The sequence below is a fragment of the Pezoporus occidentalis genome, unplaced genomic scaffold (assembly GCF_034315485.1).
Source record: "Pezoporus occidentalis ecotype Australia unplaced genomic scaffold, CSIRO_AGI_Poc_V1 ctg19, whole genome shotgun sequence".
NCBI classification, from domain to species: Eukaryota; Metazoa; Chordata; class Aves; order Psittaciformes; family Psittacidae; genus Pezoporus; species Pezoporus occidentalis.
This window is the reverse complement of record NW_026913748.1, coordinates 3,767,442-3,785,550: the sequence shown is the minus strand read 5'-3', so window position 1 is coordinate 3,785,550 and position 18,109 is coordinate 3,767,442. Positions and strand designations below refer to the sequence as shown.

The 18,109-nt window shown below is 41.9% G+C and overlaps 1 protein-coding gene across 1 annotated transcript in view; it reads left to right on the top strand.

The window, feature by feature from the left end:
• The window catches only part of CHRM2 (cholinergic receptor muscarinic 2), a 146,839-nt gene extending 131,855 nt beyond the window's left edge, over nucleotides 1–14,984 (top strand). The window contains exon 3 of the transcript XR_009964364.1: nucleotides 14,656–14,984. The gene's annotated coding sequence lies outside the window, so the exon portion shown is untranslated. The remainder of the gene's footprint in view (nucleotides 1–14,655) is intronic.
• Nucleotides 14,985–18,109: the final 3,125 nt, after the last annotated feature.

Below are 18,109 nucleotides of genomic sequence, written 5' to 3'. Positions count from 1 at the left end.
GTACTTGAACTTTGTTATTCTTCCTTTCCTGGACAAAGTAATTTGTATTACAGTAATGCAAACTCAATTACACTAAGCAAATATCAATGTCTGAAACCAAAGACAGATTACTGGACAACAAGATGCTGGCTGATGGATTTGAAGGATGTTTTGGGGTTAATAAAATATACAGCTTTACATATTTCTGAAGTTAGAATTCAAATCAGGAAGCCTTTTAACCTTAAAGTACCAGTTTTGAAAGGAGACGAAAGACAAGAGCTGTCAGCAGGACCCCATAACTTCCTTTCATGCTACATGCACATAATGTTTATTATAGTTCTACCTTTCTACTGCTAGGAAGCTTTTACCAAATGGGAAATCCACTAGCTTACCTGTTCTTCGCTGTAGATGACATCTTGCAACCCTTTCAAGCCTGTCAGAAAGCACTGGACGTATAACAGGGCTTGAATATCCTACACTAGATATAACCACTATCTCCATGGAGTAAGAGTTCCAGAAAACTACATGAAAAAAAAAAGTGAAAAAAGAAGTAAAAACACAAAACAATTCTGAAAAATTAAATTTAACTTCTCAGTGGGCATTCAGATTTTACAAGTTTTAAACTCACACAGCCATAAACTCTTATAAATATGCCTGTCATCCAAATGCTTCAGTCAAATGAGAATGAGTCAATATATAATGCCCTTCCCCAGAGCTTTGTCAGGGTTACTCAAAAAAGAGCTTTTGCAAAGGTTTTCATGGGCCTGAAACACACTTTGAATTCAAGCTCTACAGTTTTCACTCATACTGACATGAGATAGTGGCTGTGTGACAGCAAATTAATCAGTTCTATGAATAATGAGTCAACCAGTGTGATAACATTCTTGACTTTTGTGCAACAAGGCAAGAATCTGATGATGTACTAAACAATGTTAAGGTTTTAAAGGACTTCTTGCAAGTTCTACTTTACTTTTAAAAGTGACTATCAGCTGGTTTAGGTGGACTTTGCAAGGGACAGCAAACACTCTTGCTGCAATGATAATTTCTTCTGCAGATGTTGAGGGGTTTTCCTTCTGGGAAGAGTTGCACTGATGAGGACATAGAAGCAGCTTGTGGTTTTATAGAAGTTTCACTTGGAAGAGAGATATGCTATTTTGTGAACTGGTAACCTAAATATGAAACACAGATGTGCACAATGTAAAATGTACATTCAGTTAGTCTGACTTAATTCTTCAGAGTTAGAAACAGCTGAGGTACCTCAGTAACAGAAGAACCACCAGGAGCAAGTTAAGGACTTGCAAATGCTTTGATTCATCAAAGAATTATGCACATACTCTTGGACTTCAACCAAACAACAGATAGATGTAAAGGCTTAAAACAATGTTGATATTTAGTCATTGGCATGTACTACTGGTCTTCCAGAACTGAGGCACAAGCCAGCAAGAAAAGTTGCCCTATATTGAACTCATCTTGGAATTATGTACTCTATTGCAGCATTATAACAGACGAAGCACCATCTGGGAGACCAGTTTCCTCATTGTACATGAAGATACAGTTCACTTCTCAGCAACACTTCATAACCATAGGCTGTTAAATTTTGGTTGTATTAGGATTCTTTTAGATTGGCTTACTACATCCCTCAAATTCATACAATCACTGGAGTGCTGGTTGAGAGGGATCTCAGGATGCCTCTGGTCCTGCCCCCCACAAAAAAGCAGGGCTATTGCCAAGACTAGATCAGGTCAGCTGTTGCTTTACCTAGTTGAGTCCAGAGAACTTTGAAGTATAGACAGTCCCTGACTGGGTAACCTGTTCTAGTGCTGCATCACTCTTCCAGAGAAGAAGTTTTTCCTAATGACTAACCTGATCCTTCAAAGCTGCAACATGTGACTGACACTGCTGGGAAAAGCTTGTATCAGGCATCTCTGTAGCACCCAACAAAGTAGCTGTATGATGCTGTTAGTTTGACCAAGTCTCTTCACCAGGCTAAGCTAGCCCAGTTACCCAATCTTTCCCTGTAGGTCTGTGCTCTAGGCCCCTCGTCATCCTATTAGTCCTCTACTCAACCCTCTCTATTCTATCCCCTTCTCTCTTGGGCTGCAGAGTCTGTGAAATTGAAAATATTTGAACTAGAGCTTTGACTTATGTCAAACAATTTGACCTATGTCAACTTATGGCCCCCGCCTTGGACTGCTGACCACATTGTCCCCAACATAATCCATATGAAGCTTGTGTAATTTGCAATGAGAGTGCACTGCTAACTCACAGCTTGGCATCCACTGTAACTCCAAGGTCCTTTGCAACCAGTCTGTTCCCAGCCTGCACTGATGCCTGCTGTTATTCCTCCCCAGGTGCAGATTCATGAAGTTCCAGTTGGCCCAACATTCCAGTTTCTTTGGAATGTATCTGCTGAATATGCTCTGTTCAGCATGTTAAGCATTCCCCCAGTTTAGCATCATCTGCAAATTTGTTAAGGTACGTTCTGTCCCCAGAGTTGAGTAATTAATGTTAATACAAGCTACAGGAATTAGTACTGATTAGATGTTATTCTGTGGTGCTCCCAAAGCTCGTGTGAGAAAAATGAAACGTCCCAGTCAGTATTTCTAGTTGTCAAGAAACAACCAAGTATGGAATGCCAGAGTCCGCAAACCAGAAACATCTGCTGAATAGTTCTTGCTTGTTGCAGCACAGTGTGCTCAGGATGAGTGCAAAATGAAGAGAGGAAAAGACATGCTCAGAAAGAATTAACAGGAGCAGAGTAGGTACACTGGCTAATAAAATGTGGAGGACAACTGTCAGGGGACAGAATTTGCCATTTTTATTTTATCCTTAGCTTTTGCTTTCTAGCTGAGCTCTTCACTGTGAATTTTTCCTCCCCAGTGTACAACACACCTTTGAGGTACCTCAGAAGTAGAAACTGAAAACTAACTTTGCAGTCAGTCTCTACTGTTTTATCAGTAGAATATTTCCAGAGTGAGTGAGAGCTGATGATATTCATATGGGAAAAAGTGTAGGAGCCAGGCCCAATCTCCACAGAGAAGAAAAAAAAAAAGCAAACCACCTCTTGTGATGTGCACTGACTAGTATTTTCTTAGAGCAACTTTCCTGATTCACTCTTTTTCTTCTCTGCAAAAGATATCAAGCAGGCTATTTTCACTTAGCACAAGGCATTGAATTTCATTAGGTTGGAAGAGATCTCCATTTTGCTTGACCCTACCTTTCACGTATCATCTTTCCTCAGGACAAGAAAGCTTCAGTGTTCAATATCACAACCATATCTTTGGTCCTGATTGGCCATGGCAACTGCCCTCCTAAGACACACTTTTGGTGGAATTGAGAATTTACACTTCACCAAAAAGAAACTCATGCATTTTTTTTCTCCTGAAAGAGGAAAAAAAAAGAAAAAGCCAAAACCCTTATGAAACAGATTCCTCAAACCTGAATGAGAACTAGGTGAAGTGACCAGTTTTTTCCAGGGAACATGATGATCCTCATTCCATTATGGACTATACTATGCCTATTCTGAGCCAGAGTAACTCTGTCAGAAGGTACTCTTACACGGTTTTACCAGAGTCTCCCATGCATCCTTTAAAAACTCTTACAACTTGAAAAGCAGTTTGCTTCACACTATATGTTAGCCCCTGTGTCTGCTGGGGAAGGACTGTCTGTTCCTCTGGTGACACGACACTGCACCTTTTCCCATGTTTTACTGTTTGCATGGGGCCACCAACATCCATGCTGAATTTGCATGCCCAAAGCAGTGGCATAGTCAGCCCTCCTTTCAGTAATAAACAGTTAATCCACAACAGTTGAACAGCTACAGATAGGTTTTTTGAAACTGTTTCTCTATTCAAATGATCTTACACATGCAGGAAAACAATTCAATCTCTGCTCTCAACAAAGCTGATTTAGGCTCACACATACCAGTGTTATAAATCGCCTGACAAAGATTTGCAGAGAAAGGCACTTTTTTTCTGTTACAACTGGTTTTGGTTGATTAGTGGAAACCAACCTGAGACACATTTTGGAGACACAAGAAGCATGAATTAATCAGGACTGCTTTTTATTTGAAGCTTTATGCAAACTGAGGCATGACAGTAACTTAGCCTTTTACATTAAAATCTGAACTCAGTAAAAAGCATTGACTATCCTAAAGCCTACACATCCTCCATCAGAAAGAGAATTGCAAAAGCATTTTACCCAGAGCAACCCTAGCAAGAATTAGCTCTCCTCAAGATGATGTTCTGCCCTGATAAGCTCTCCTCTGGCCCCAGGAACACACTGCCACTTGCTTTTCCCACCTATGGTATCTTCATTTTGATTCATCTTCCCCCTCAACCTGGGGCTAACATGCTCAATTCTTCCTCTCAGTGAAGAACATTTACTCAGCTGCGAATTACATGTGCAAGGGAGGACTCAATACCAAAGCAGCTGTTGCAAAGGGCTGGCTTACATTTGGTTTGAATTTAGGCTCAGCTGGAAGAGCAGGGCATCTTGTGGACTCTGACTGAAATGCATGGGGAAGTCACCTACCCCCCCAGGCCCTTCCCTCACTAGCTGTTGTCAGGCTTTTTTCATTTGATTTGGTTTTCATCATCAATTTGTACAAATTATTCCTAAGTCTATACAATACATTAAATCACAGGTTCATTTCCTTGCAGGTGTGTGCTCAGCAAAGGTGGGTCTATAAAAGCTGCCATCAGCTATTGTCAAATCAGAAATGAGAAATGTTGTTAGTGAGAATTGCGATTCTTTTTTCCACTAGCTATGAATCAGTGCTCTACTGCTTGCTTATTGAGTTACAGAATATTGGCAAAATGATGCTATTATGCCCAAGGAATGTTCTTTCAAATTTTTTATAATGACACTGCACCCACTGTAATTGTGTAACTGCACTTCCTCTGGATTGAGACAACCTGCATTGTGGGGCTTCCCACAGTTTAAGAACTAAAGTCCTGACGCTGTATCAATTGAAGACAATGGCCAGGCAGCGGGGGGCAAGATGACAAAGGGCACTTAGAGTTATTTCATCTGTGCTCTTCCTCGGTGCTTCTATCTTCACAGTCCTGTGTGCCTGGCCCCAAATGACTCCCCAGAAGACCAGCTGGTCTCCCTACCCCTGCAGTTGCTTCCAGATAGCTTCTTTTAAACATTCCTCGCAACAAGACATGGCTCCTTCCCTGAAAAACAGCAGCCCTGGTCAGCCACGCTCAGCTCTCTTTGCCTTGGCTCAGTGCTCCTCCAGGTAGCCACCAGGATCAGGGATCCACTTTTCTGCAGCTCAGCATGAAGAAGCAGCTAGGGTAATCTTCCCTGAACATAGGCTTACATTTCTCCAGACCTATGAGGTTAACACAGGAGGTTATGATTATGACCTTGAATAAAGATTAGCAAGGGTGTATGAAATGTAGGGCTAGCACTGAAGAGTATACTATAGACATAATATATTCAATCCTTTGCAAGACAAACCAGTGTCTAGACTAGTAGAAAGACTGATTTTCTCTCACCTGATTGCAACTGTCCACAAAGTGGACATCTGGAGATGAGCTAGGCACGTCAGGCTCACTCTGCAGGCAGTAGAGAAAACATAGGCACTTCCAGAGTAGCAGCCCTTTGAACCTTTTCAGTGCCTCCTTTTGGATGAGGTACAGCGTATTCAAAGACTTCCACTGCTCCTCACAGTCTGCAAAGGGGACCAAGGGTGAATGCTGCTGCAGATCACTATATGACAAGTTGCTCTTCCAGCTCAGAGGTCTGTTATTCAAAGGTGAATGGTTCAAATGGAAAGAGAGGAAAGGCTTTCTGAAGAACCTAAAACTGCGACCTTTCTGAAGCTTCCAGCTTCAGTTTGCAGGAGCTGCGTGGATTCCAGGAGAAATGTCCTTTGCTCTGGGAAGCTAATGAAGGAAGTGTTTCTTCCACAAGTCCTGCTCTGCCACCAGCAGCTTCAGAAGCTCTGAACTCTGGAAAATTAAAACAAGAGCTCAGGACCTGAGGACAAGGATATTGAATGAAAAGGAAGGTGGTGTCCGTCTGAGAAGCCAAATCTAGCAGAGAAGAGCTGTAGTTGATGAAGAGTCGTAACCAATGCCCCTGACGGCTGTTCATCCAGTGATGTAAAGGTTGGGTACCTGTTCGTCAGAAAACTGCAAAAGATGTCTAGACCAAGATGGTTCCTGAATAAATTCTTGCCTCCTAAAAGACAGTGAATCTGGTATAACTTAGGAGAAAAAGGAGCTTCTGCAACAGCTTCAAGAAGTAGGGCTTGATGACTACTGAAGAGAAATTGAGCTCCTATCTGCCATCTGGAAATGTAACAACTGAGAAAAAAGACAGAGAGAGGTTTTTCCAGCTGTAAACTGAATTACTGCTCCAGATGGTGGCAGAAGAAAGTCACAATACAATCACAGAGTATTTGCATCCCTGTGTATTCTGATGATTAAATGCTATTTGTAACTTGCTTCCTTCTGTAAAAAAAACAAAAGGTGTAATAACCGAAGAGGCAAACAAGATGAAACTTTGCTATTACAAAAGCAGATTGCTTTCTGCAGATCTCACTTTTCGCCATATCTCTGCTCCCCTCCCTGCTCACTTAACCTGTAAAATATCATCTTTCTTCCTAAATATGCCAGCAGTTGTAATTGCACCTGGCTGGAAACTAGAGAACTGCACAAGAAATTAACAAATTAGGAATGTCTCTTCAAATTCATCACTAAGAATTGTCTAAATGGTATGAAAGCGTAAAGTAAGAAGACAGCACTGTCCTGGTATAGTGCCATTGTCATGTGGTGAATGTCAGAATTGCACTACTAGCGTAAAAGAGGTCCAGATCTGCCACTGAACATGGACCTACCAAACTTTACAGCCACCAGGACTTTGCATATTGCATGGCAAAAGAAAGAAGCTCCCTTCACTTCACTAACTTTAGAATGTGAGTTTTTAGACTCAAAACAGTATTTTTGTCTTAGGAACATAGCAGTCGCTTCCACCGCCTGTTCACCAGGCAGATCCAGGCAGACAATGCAGAGGAGCAGTTCAACTGGAGCCATGGTATTAATAGCTGTGAAGAAAAGGACATTATCATGTCTAATGCAGTTATGGACAAATGGCCTACTTGTAGCACAGTAATCCTTCAATCCAGTTTCAGTCTGCAAAAAAAGTCCTCTGCTTCAAAATAAAATATACCAAATAATGACTCGAGACCCTCTGCTTCCTTTCCAAGGGTAAGTCTCATTACAGAAATAAGTTTCCACTTTTCCTGGCTGTTTAAATCAGCAGCTTTTCTTACCCTGAAACAGAAGATTTATAATCATATTTTTCTACTCCTACATCCATTGCTTTCCTGTTGAATGTGACTCCCTCTGCTTCATTTTAGCTGCTTGCTCTCCTTCAATGGTAAGATGTCTGTGAGAGCCCCTCCAGGACGCAGTAGCTTGCAGCAACGCCCTTACAGGAACAATTCCCTTGTCCCCTCCCACCACCATTCCCCCAGCATCTGTGAAATCTCAGCAGTTAGGACTTGTCAGGCTACACTAGAGCTTTGCATAGCTCAGTTTGAAAGAAGCCAGACAAGGTGAAAAGGAGAGGAATTTTTTTCCAGCTCCTCTCTTTTTGACAACTTGACGGTTTTATATGGGAAAAGATGAGAACACAATGATTTAAAACAAAAAAAAATAATAATTAGGGAATGAAGTGGGGGCAATCATGTGGTAGCTGGGAGGCAGTGAATCACTGCTGGCATGTGTCATGACAGCATCTTTGGACTGTGCTAAAATGTCATGCATTAAAAAGACCTGTGTACCCCCTGAGCTGCTTGGTGATGGGTTGGGCATAGCAGCCATTCTGAGGCAGGGCTGAGGGTAAATTGAATGTTTTTAGACTGCCTTTATATGTCATTGGCTTACCAGCAAGTACATCCATCCACTAGAGTTTTAAATATGACCTTGGAAGGGCAAAGTGTAAGGAACACTGGGTGTGAGGTGCCCTCCCAGACTGTCACATCTCCACGTTCCTCCATACACTCAAATCTAAAAAACCCGAACCCAAATTTCCTGTCTTCTCTGCTCTGTTTCTATGATGATTAATGACAGTGGAAGCTTCTGTGCTGTCTTCTCTTTTCTCACTCTTACAGTCTTCTATTTAGATTGTTGCTAATAGCTGTATCTGCTGTTTCTCCAGCATCTTTCAAATCTTTGCAGTATCCCAAACTCACATTGTGTTTTCTATTCCTATTGCCAAACCATTTTATTATTGCTTTTGTTGGCTAATACTGCATTGTATTCACTCATCCAGCATTTAGTGCTTGCCTCTGCTGGTATGGGCTATAACATATCTCAGATGACCTCTAAGCCCCCTAGCTCAGATACTGGCAGCACTCTAGTTATTATAAAACTGAGACACACAGTAAATTAATCCACGCAGTAGTGGAGCTGAAGAACTGCATGATTCTGTGGCTAGTCCATGAGACACCATAATTAAAACTGCTTCTGATATCCATATGATATTTGCAAAGCACAAAGTGAATAATACCATTGTTTACCAAGGAACACCACACACACATAAATTCATTCTTTCCTATACTCCTTACTTTTAAATGAAACAAAAATTTGGTATTATGTTAGAGTTGAAGAGCTAACAGCATTAGATCAGAAACAGAAGATACTCATCCCTCAGTAAGTTGTATTCATCTATAAAACAAGATATAGCTCTCATGTTATGAAAAATACACGGGACTAAACTGTGCTGAGTTGACTCTTTTTCCTCTTCTCACCATTTCTTTCCATGTTTTGAATTTGTGGCCGACTTCACACAGGTCTGGGATTGTAATTGCAATCTCTTAATTTTGTGACTTCCGCTCATTTAAATCCTCATCTGTGAAGCTGATGAAGCTGCAACTTTACCACAAAAAGGTCCTCAAGTTGAAAATGCGTCCCTGGCACACTGCTACTCAAAGCAGCCAAACAGCAGAATGATGTTATCTTGAACGAAAAGCAATAGCAAAACAATGAGGATCAACCTAGCCCTGTCAAACTGCCATGCTCAGCCAGGCTGCTGCTAACAGGTCTTTGAAAGGGCTAGCAGGAGCTGTGACTAGAGGCAGTTCTGTCTCCTGATAAAGCAAGCAGACATGCTGCATTTCCTTGTAATCTGTGATGCTGCGTCTGCCGTCTTTCACTATTCAATCTTTTTTTCTTCTCTTGTAGAGAATAGGGGGTGGAGAACAGGAGGGAAGAGTCTGTATGAAAAACCTCTTTCATTCTTCCCTTCTTTGGACAGACTACTTTGGTTTATTTTATCTTGGGATAAAATAGACTGCCTTAGGACTTGTGTAAACATTATTAGCAGAAAAGGCTTTGTTTGCTTTTCCCTTCATGATTGAAATCTACAAGCTATTAACATTAGCTGTCATTTTTAAATAGACAGAGTATCAACTAATCTCTTGAGTGTGCATTTTAGATACAGCTCTACCTAACAGTTGTCACTGTTCAAAAAGCCAGGCACCAACATCACCCTGGCAAAAGAAGTGTCTAAGAGTAACACTAAGCAGCAAATGAAATATTACTGAGGTAAGAGGACCCACATCACCCTCTTTCTTCCCTTCTCTCAGTCCATGGAATTCATATCTTTACTGTCAAAACTCAGATTTCCTACTTTTGTTACTTTTAATGTATTTTCAAAATTCACTTCTTAATGACATACAGCTTTATAATAGGAACTTTATAACAGTACTTGCTGACCCAACTATGCTCAGCTCCAGCAAGCCTGCTCAGTTTTCTTGACTCTCATGAAGTGGTGCCACAATAAACCACCACAGAACTGGCCCATGCTGCAGCTTTCCACATCCCTGCTATCCTTCTCAAGCTGAACGTGGTGCAGCAAGCTCTGGAACAGCTGGTCCTGCAGACAGAGCTCCTCTTCAAACCACATTCATTCACATACCTGAGGCACCTCACAGCCTTCAGAGCTCATCTGCTGTGATGGAAGCCACCACTCCTTCCACTCTGTTTGTTCCAGATAGACCCAGGCTCATTTCTGTCCCCTCCCTGGTAGCACTGCCTTTAAATCTCATTGGCCTGCTTGTAGCAGAGTAATCCTTCAATCCAGTAAAATAAGCCCTCTGCCTCAAAATAAAATACACCCAACAATGACTCAGGACCCTCTGCTTCCTTTCTAAGGGCGAGTCTCATTACGTAAATATGTATTCTTTCCTCTCAAACGAATTCCCCATTCCTCTCACTCATGGGACCTCTGAGCTTCACTTTTAATTGCCATTGCATGCTCTTTTCTAGCAAGTGGGACACAGATCTGCTTGATGCCACTCATACTTGTTTGGCTATGAATGCTGCAAGCTCTGTTTCTACCCCCATGTAAAAATTACATGAACGGAACTGAAAACAGAGATACTGCATTCGAATTATTCCAGAATAATTCCACTGGGAGTATTTCTGGAGTATTGCTTTGATCCCAGAATATTTACTGTTTAACCAGAGGGGCTTTTTTTGGAGTTGGTTTGTGTGGGTATAAACCTCTTCTCTGTTCTGGAATAGTTATTGCACAAACGTTTTTTGCTCAATAGCTATTCTTTCAATCACCCCAGACTACTATAAGATAGAACAAAGAGAAAAAAATTCACAGCACATGGGAATTGTGGTCAGACCATTCCTAAGGGAAGATGGACTATCAAAGAGGGCCTGCTCTAGCTTATTTTTTCTTTACTATCTTTCAGAGAAAACTTACAAATCGGAAAGTGTTTGCTGGATGGTTTTCATTGCCTTGCTGCCAGCCTAGTAACTGATCTTACCACCTCATTAGCTAATCCACTCCTAAATTAAATATGGATCCAACAGGCATATATGCAGGAAGGGGTAACGTAGATGAGTGTAATGGAAGTGTAATTGATTTTAATGTGTTCTGATGTCAGTAAATGCTCTACATTACTAAGTGTTCCAGGGCAACCTGTCTGGTCTCCAACTTAACTGCCCATACAGGATGTTAGCTTATGGAGGAATACATACAGAGAAAGTTTTTTTTGTTATTCGTCTGGTATAAACGTCACAATTAATTGACACTGGGATGTGAAAAGTATGTTGAACTAAAAAAAAGGCCTTTTTTTCCCTTAGATCATCAGATAGATTTGCCCTCACTTACCTAAGGTTGTATAAACACAATACAATGACTTACAGTCACTGTTTTCCCCCAACACTGTCTCAACCTAGTAAAGATGGGAAGTGATAAGACTGTGTCAGCTGCAAAAATGGGATGGGAGGGACAACATCACCTGATGGCAAATGCAAGAGAGAGTTCTGGTCCTGCTTAATCAGTGAGGACCAGAAGGGAGAAAAGCAAGCATGAAGATGTTCCAGACAGAGATTGCTCTGAGGAGTGACCCTGCAAAGCCCTGCACCATGTGTCAGGACCCCTTTGGAAAATAAAATTAAAGGACTTGTGCCTGCAGTACAGGCACAGCCTGGCTGCCACCAGAACATCTTCTCTCATCCACCAAGCAAATAATGTTTTCCTAGATTGTTCCTCGTGGGGAGGTGGTAATGTTTTTTGCTGGGAGAGCCTGTCACCCCTTGGCTCCCTGCTGGGAGCCTGGCAAATCCCAGCAGACTGATTTGGTGTCAGTGTGCTTGTAGGAGGAGACCATCTCAACGGCAGAGATGGCTAAATGCTGAAAAAGTGTTTTCACAGCTATGATGAGAGGGAATAAATTCATGGAGTGCACTCTGTCTTGAAAATTACATGACAATGTAAAGGATGGGAGCAATGGATAAAAAATCGGCAATGATGTACTCAAGGCAGAAATAGATGGAATGTGTCTTTTAATCAAATTCAATGTGTCTTTTAATCAAATTCAATGTCATGATAGGCCAACTATATTTTTTTAGCTATGACTGAAGAGAAATGCTTTAAGGTATTACTAGTCCTACTGAACCACCTGCACTTTTTCCACTTTTAATCCAGAAAGCTCATGTTCTCTTCAGCAATATATGAACATAGCAGTAAAATTTTATTGTTTGCTCATGGGGTCACAGTACATGCCAGCGACTGTCAGCAGTGGCTGGTTTGTATTCAGAGTGTATGCCACACGACTTTATAAAATCAGCACAAGTTCAAATTTAACTACACTATAGGAACTGAAAATAAAAGCACATTCCCTAGGCAGAGGGACAACTTTCCACTTTAAATTTCACACTGCCAAAATAATTAACTGTACAGGGGTGCTCAACTGGTACTGAAACTTCCCAGCTTACTAGAATTCAAATAAGGCATTTCATAACTGAGGAAAATGAGGGCATGATGGTTTAATTCTTCTGACTGTTAGGCTCCCACATATCTCAGTAGAAATATAGCCAAAAGCAAAAAGTCAGGAAACTCCCAGATAAAACAAAAATCTCCCAATATCAAGTGTAAAATGTCTTCAACTAATACTAGTTCAGATTATAAATGAATGCACAGATGCTTTTTTCCTGTTTGCTTCCTGGAAAGAATCTGGCAGTGTGGTTTGCTGGTAAAAATATTGGTATAAATAGCTACTTTTTGACAACTTTTGAATCTGAAAATATTATAATTCCTGCCAGTAAGGCAATTTTAATAGTTTCACAGGCTCACTTACGGATAGAGACACAGCCCATGCCACACTGCATGTTTCCAGCTAAAAATCAACCAACACAGACAAGATATCACAGAGCAAAACCTTGCAGGAACATGCTTGCAATTAACTTCCAACAATTAATCCCTCTTGTGCAGAGCAGCATGTAAGAGGTGTTCAGGCACAACAGAGGTACAAAAGAGTGGAACCAAAAGAAAAAATGAGAATTATTTGCTCATTTAAAAATATTAGTGAATGTGGGATAAATACCATGTCTTAAAAACACTGACACAAGGCTCATGCACAACATCTCAGGTTCTCCCTCACACCCAGAGGAAAGCAAGGCAGAAGATGCGAAAGGGTGGCAGGAGCTTCACCTTTGTGCTCTGCAGCAGCAAGACACACTGCCAGGCTCCCTGGGCATATCTGGGCACAGATCCCTCTGGGTTGCCTGCTCTTTGCTCTCCTTGCACTCTGTCTCACTGTACTCAATGACACCAGATTCCTGTTGCAGGGAAACAGAAGGAAAGCTTGTTTCAGAAAGGCTGCAGTAAGCGGCTTAACAGGTAAACATTGGCGACATTACAGAAAACATGAGGACTGATAATCAGGAAGGAGCTCAAGTCCTGCAAGCAATGTGTGCTGCCTCCACATGGCCAGAATGTTCTGCGGTCTCTTCTCCCTTTTTGATTACTGCCCCTGAACGCCTTTTTTATCTGTTATTTTTTGTCTTTTCTTGCCTGGGATGGTACTGTGAAGTAGCTTTAGAAGTCAAATAGTTTAGAAGTCAGCCCAGACCTAACAGTTTACTTTCGTTCTATTCCATCACTGTTGAATATGTATCATGTAGCAGCCTCTTCTGATGAGGTGAATACTAGAAAGCAAGTAGCTTGAAGAGGCATAACATGCTATACAGAGAGCAGAGTATCTGAGCAGATGTCTCTCACCAAAGAAAAGTGATTTAAACTCCCTAAGCTCTTGACATGGTATGAGCCTAGCATGCTCAAATCCTGCTGGACGTTTACAGAGATAAATGCTGCTAAGGAAGCAAAGTTTATTTCACCTTTTTGTTCCAAGCAAAAAGGTACCTGTAATCCATTCTCTTCCCCATTAAAATATCTTGTTGCAGAGCTTTTAACCGTTTTGAGCAGCAGTCTGTCTAATTTTAGGAGTGGTGTTTCACGAGTCTACCTGGCAGACTATGAAAACAAACTTCTTAGGAAAAGACACTTTGTCTGGCAGGAGGCCAGGGTGTGCACTGCAAACACTAGACACATGTAGGAAGAAAACTTATTCTGTCAGCTCTGCAGCTTCTTAGGCGAAATGTCCTCAAAACTGAAAGCTTAAAAAAGCTTGAAACTGAAAGCTCAGTTTTCTTTTAGCTCTTTGTGCACTTCACTGTGAATCTGCCACCTTTCTCATCCAGTGTGTATTCAGAATTTCTCACTTTGTCCTTTCCTCACCTAATTCAAATTGACTTTCTGGTGCAAACAGAGGTCATTGGGGTGACTACAAATAGCCTAACTCTGTTACCACAACACGTCTGAGGTTCAATGTCTTTTTTGCAAATAAAAAGCTGTGACTTCCAGTAATGTCAGTTTAGTACTTCTGAAATTATATGCCGGTTGGCAATGTAAAACTTTGTATTCTTAGACAAACAATTGTTTTTTTTTTTCCATGGATATGTACAAAGTGTCTCTTCAGGCCTAAAGGCAGCTTTATCTTCTGCTGTATCCATTTCTGGCAGGAATTTGTGTGTCTTGTCTTTTTCCTATCTCCATCCCCTGTCTCCCTGAAAATCTGGACTATCTAGTCTTGTTAAGAGAGCCACAGGACCTGTTGATTTCCCAGGTCAGAGACCAGGCCAGTTTTGCACAGCTGAGAAGAAGGTGGCTCGGATTCAGATATCTGAGAGGAATGTAAGCCAAAAACAAAGTGGATGACATTTTTCTTGCATTGTGAACAAAAATAATGACACCAAGACAATTGTGGCAGGGATACAAGAGACTGCAGGAATGTTATACAGGGCATAAAGCACAGGAAATTTAATAACAGCCTTTTTTGTTGTTGTTACTTTACAGATGGAAGTCCCTCACTAAGGGAGCAGTTACCCTGCAGAAGTACTTTTATTTAGTGTGCTAATCTTCAGGCATCTTTAAAGAAAGCAGTTCTGAAAGCCAATGACCATGTTACTACGGTGTTCCAGGTGCATTCTCTACACTTTGGACTGTGATGACAAAATTGCTAGAATAAATTGGTGTATGCAATTTGATTTCTACTTTCCTGCTCACAAACTAATCTCTATGCCTATCACTCTTGCTACCGCCTTTAAGGATGAAACATGTTTATCTTGTTTTCCTCGGTTCTCTCCATCATAGTTTTAAGGCTTCAGCCACGCTTACCAACAAACTTCTTCCGTCACTGATGGAACCAGATCAGCTTATATATGCTGGAAATTGGCTGCTGTTTCCAAAACATGTTACTGTGGTGAAAGACACAGTGTGTGTTTGCTTTATGATTTCCTTTTGGCTTAACCTCTCCATCTCACCTCTCGTGGCATACATTTCAATCAGACACTTGCCTGCAGAATACTTTCACCATTTCTGGAAGGTCTCATCTGATTTCACTCAGATCTCTCCTCAGGTAAAAGTGCTGTATCAGAAACGCAAAAGCTTCACGTGCAGAAATTACAGGAGTGCATGAGAATTAATGATAGCAGGACTAGTAATTCACACTGGAGAACTAAAACCTTTTTACCATTGCCCATTCCAAAGTAAGCTGCCTTTAAAGGTATAACAGAAAAAAAAAGAAGGACATACTATCAGATTGTTCGCCAAATTTCAGCATAGATCCTCAAAGGTATTTTTAGCCAGTAAGCAGTGCTGTTCCTGGGCACATAGGGAGAGCTAAGGCTATCTGGAAATAGTCCTGGGTGATACAACACACCTGGGGGATGTGTCCCTTAATTCAGTACATGCTTTAGCTATGCTTTAACTCCAGTGGCTGGAGGTTCAGTCCCTGGAGGCAGTAATTTTCACAGCCCAGCCTACTGTATCTGCTACAGAAAAGACAATTGTTTTTTTTATTTTCCTAGATTGCTAAAACCATACTCAGAAACTTAAATTTGAAAGCAAGTTTAGCCTTTCTTTTCAAAGATGACATGATTTGGCTTTAAGGCAAAGCCAGCACCATGTCAGGAAGCATGTGGTAAATCCAGAACCCCAGCCCATCAGCTCTAACTCATGTGCTTAATTGTTTTTTGGAAGGTCCCTGACAGCGGCTGGCCCCCTGGATCAACAGCACAGCCTGCCAGCCACAGCCTCGGGCCTCCTTCCTTTGACGGTCACACCTCCCACCTGGCACTGAAAGCACAGATCTAAATATGTGGTTTTGTCCTGGCAGAGGCTCCTGCATGCCAGGCACTTGGCTTGGAGCTCTTGTCATTGCAGCCACTGATATGGATGGAGGGGGGAGAGCGCTGGGCTGACTAGAGCTTGCCTGTGCCAGAGAGCAAGCAAAGAACTGGGATGTGAATAAGAGGGGTACTGTGGTACTGTGATTTTTTTTTAAGTTTATGTAGCCCCTGTCAGCTGAAGAATTTAGAGAGATTTTTTGGCCAGATCAGCTTTTCACAGAGAGAAGTAGTTCAGATACCAGTTTTAGGTCTCTCAGGAGATGCTGAATGCCTTGTGAATGAAGCCCTAAATCTGTCAACAGGCAGTGCTAGATAAGGAGTGGTCCTGCAGAGCTATTCCCAAACCCTCCCCATTCTCACTGCACGGCCCCTTCCTGCGCTCGCTTGTTTCCAGGAATTACTGGCCTGCTGTTGAGAAATGCGGCTTTGCTCTGGTTCCCAGCATGGCCATGAAAGAAGTGGGGGCATCCACATCCACATGCACATTCATTCGGGGAGAGGAGCTTCCCCTCACACCTGCTGTGTGGCACAAAGGCCCTGGAGCCTGGCAGGGGGCACAGCCCCTCTCCCGGCCTCCCTCCCTTCCTCCCTCCCTCAACTGAGGCAAACAAGGGAACAAAAGCAGGGACTTTCTCTCCCCTCTGCTTCAATACCCGTGTCAGGGCCAAGGAGGAGGCTACTGAGCTCTCCTCTTTCACCTCTCTCCCACTCTCCCATTTGGGCTGTGCTATGTGTGCATTCCTCCCTCCTCTCTGACAAGAAAGATTTGCACTGGGACTTCAGATCTGATCCCTCACTGCCGTAATCCATGGCCTTAGTCCACTTACCTTTTACTTTTTTTGGCCACTGTCATCTAAGATATTAAGACCCCTTATATGTCAAATTCCTAAATACCTTTGAAGTTCTGGCCTCCAGTGTTGCTATCTTAACGGGAGGGCAAACTACCAGGTGAAACTCAGGTCAGCCTAATACACTTAATTTGCCTAAGCTCCCTACGCAGCTTGTGAGGAGAGAGACCCTTCATGACATCGCACAGATCTGCTAAATTAGCCTTCTTCTCTGAATCACCTTCTGAATAAACTTGTCATGCTCCATTGACTACAGCAGGAGCCTATGGACAGCCTCTGAGATTAACCTTCCACCTCACCCACAGGGATGGTGGGTACTTAGCACTGGCAAACCGCATAAAAGTTTTTGAATCAAAGGTGTTAACTGAGAGTGTATTACTAAACTACAGTACAAGGCACAATAATGGCTGTTAAATTGTTGTCATTGCTACTAATAACAACAGCAAATAAAGAAGCATATTTCTGGGTTTAAGATTAGAGCGGTTTTCATCTCCCTTGATGAAATCCATCTACTCCAGGGCCTGGTAGCATAAATGCTGTGAAGTAGGAAGGTTGAGGCCTTTTGCATTGTTTTTTCTTCCTCCAAAAGCTTGTTGTTCTTTTATTGTGCCACTTTACTGTGACCTTACGTTAAGGTTGCAGAGCACTTACTTTTTTTGGGTACACACTGCACTGAAAGAAAATTCACTGGTCTTTTTCTTCCCATACTGGTAGATAGAGCAGTGGCTTATTTAGAGAGCTTTCCAGATAAGACAGCAAGTAGCAGTGATGATACACAGGCCCAGTTCAAATTCAACTGCTTACAAAACAGTCTTTATCACAGGGAATTTCTGTTTTGTCTTTGCAACACTCAGATGTGCAGGTGGCTGGATGGACTCCTGTCATCAGAGGACAACAGCAAACAGAACAGATGCTGTACTCTACTCCCAGATAAGGGTAAATGGAGACCGGGTCCTGCCACAACCTGGTTTTTGCACTGGGAATTGTCCTGTTAAATCAGTAGGACTATCTGCACTGCATAAAGCACAGCACTCATGCAAATTGTTACAGGAGTGAGATATTATATATTTTAGGATCTTTATACATTATATGATGAGTCTCAAGATGTTTCTCCAGGCTGAAAACAGGCCACTTCACATTCAGAATATATTCAAAAACAGGTCCTGAATTGAACATAAATCTTTTCTAGTGTATCTTGTCAGAAGACAAAAGAATGGCTTTCTCTGCAGCCAGTTCCATCTACTGCCCAGGTAATCCTATTTTGGGGATGGG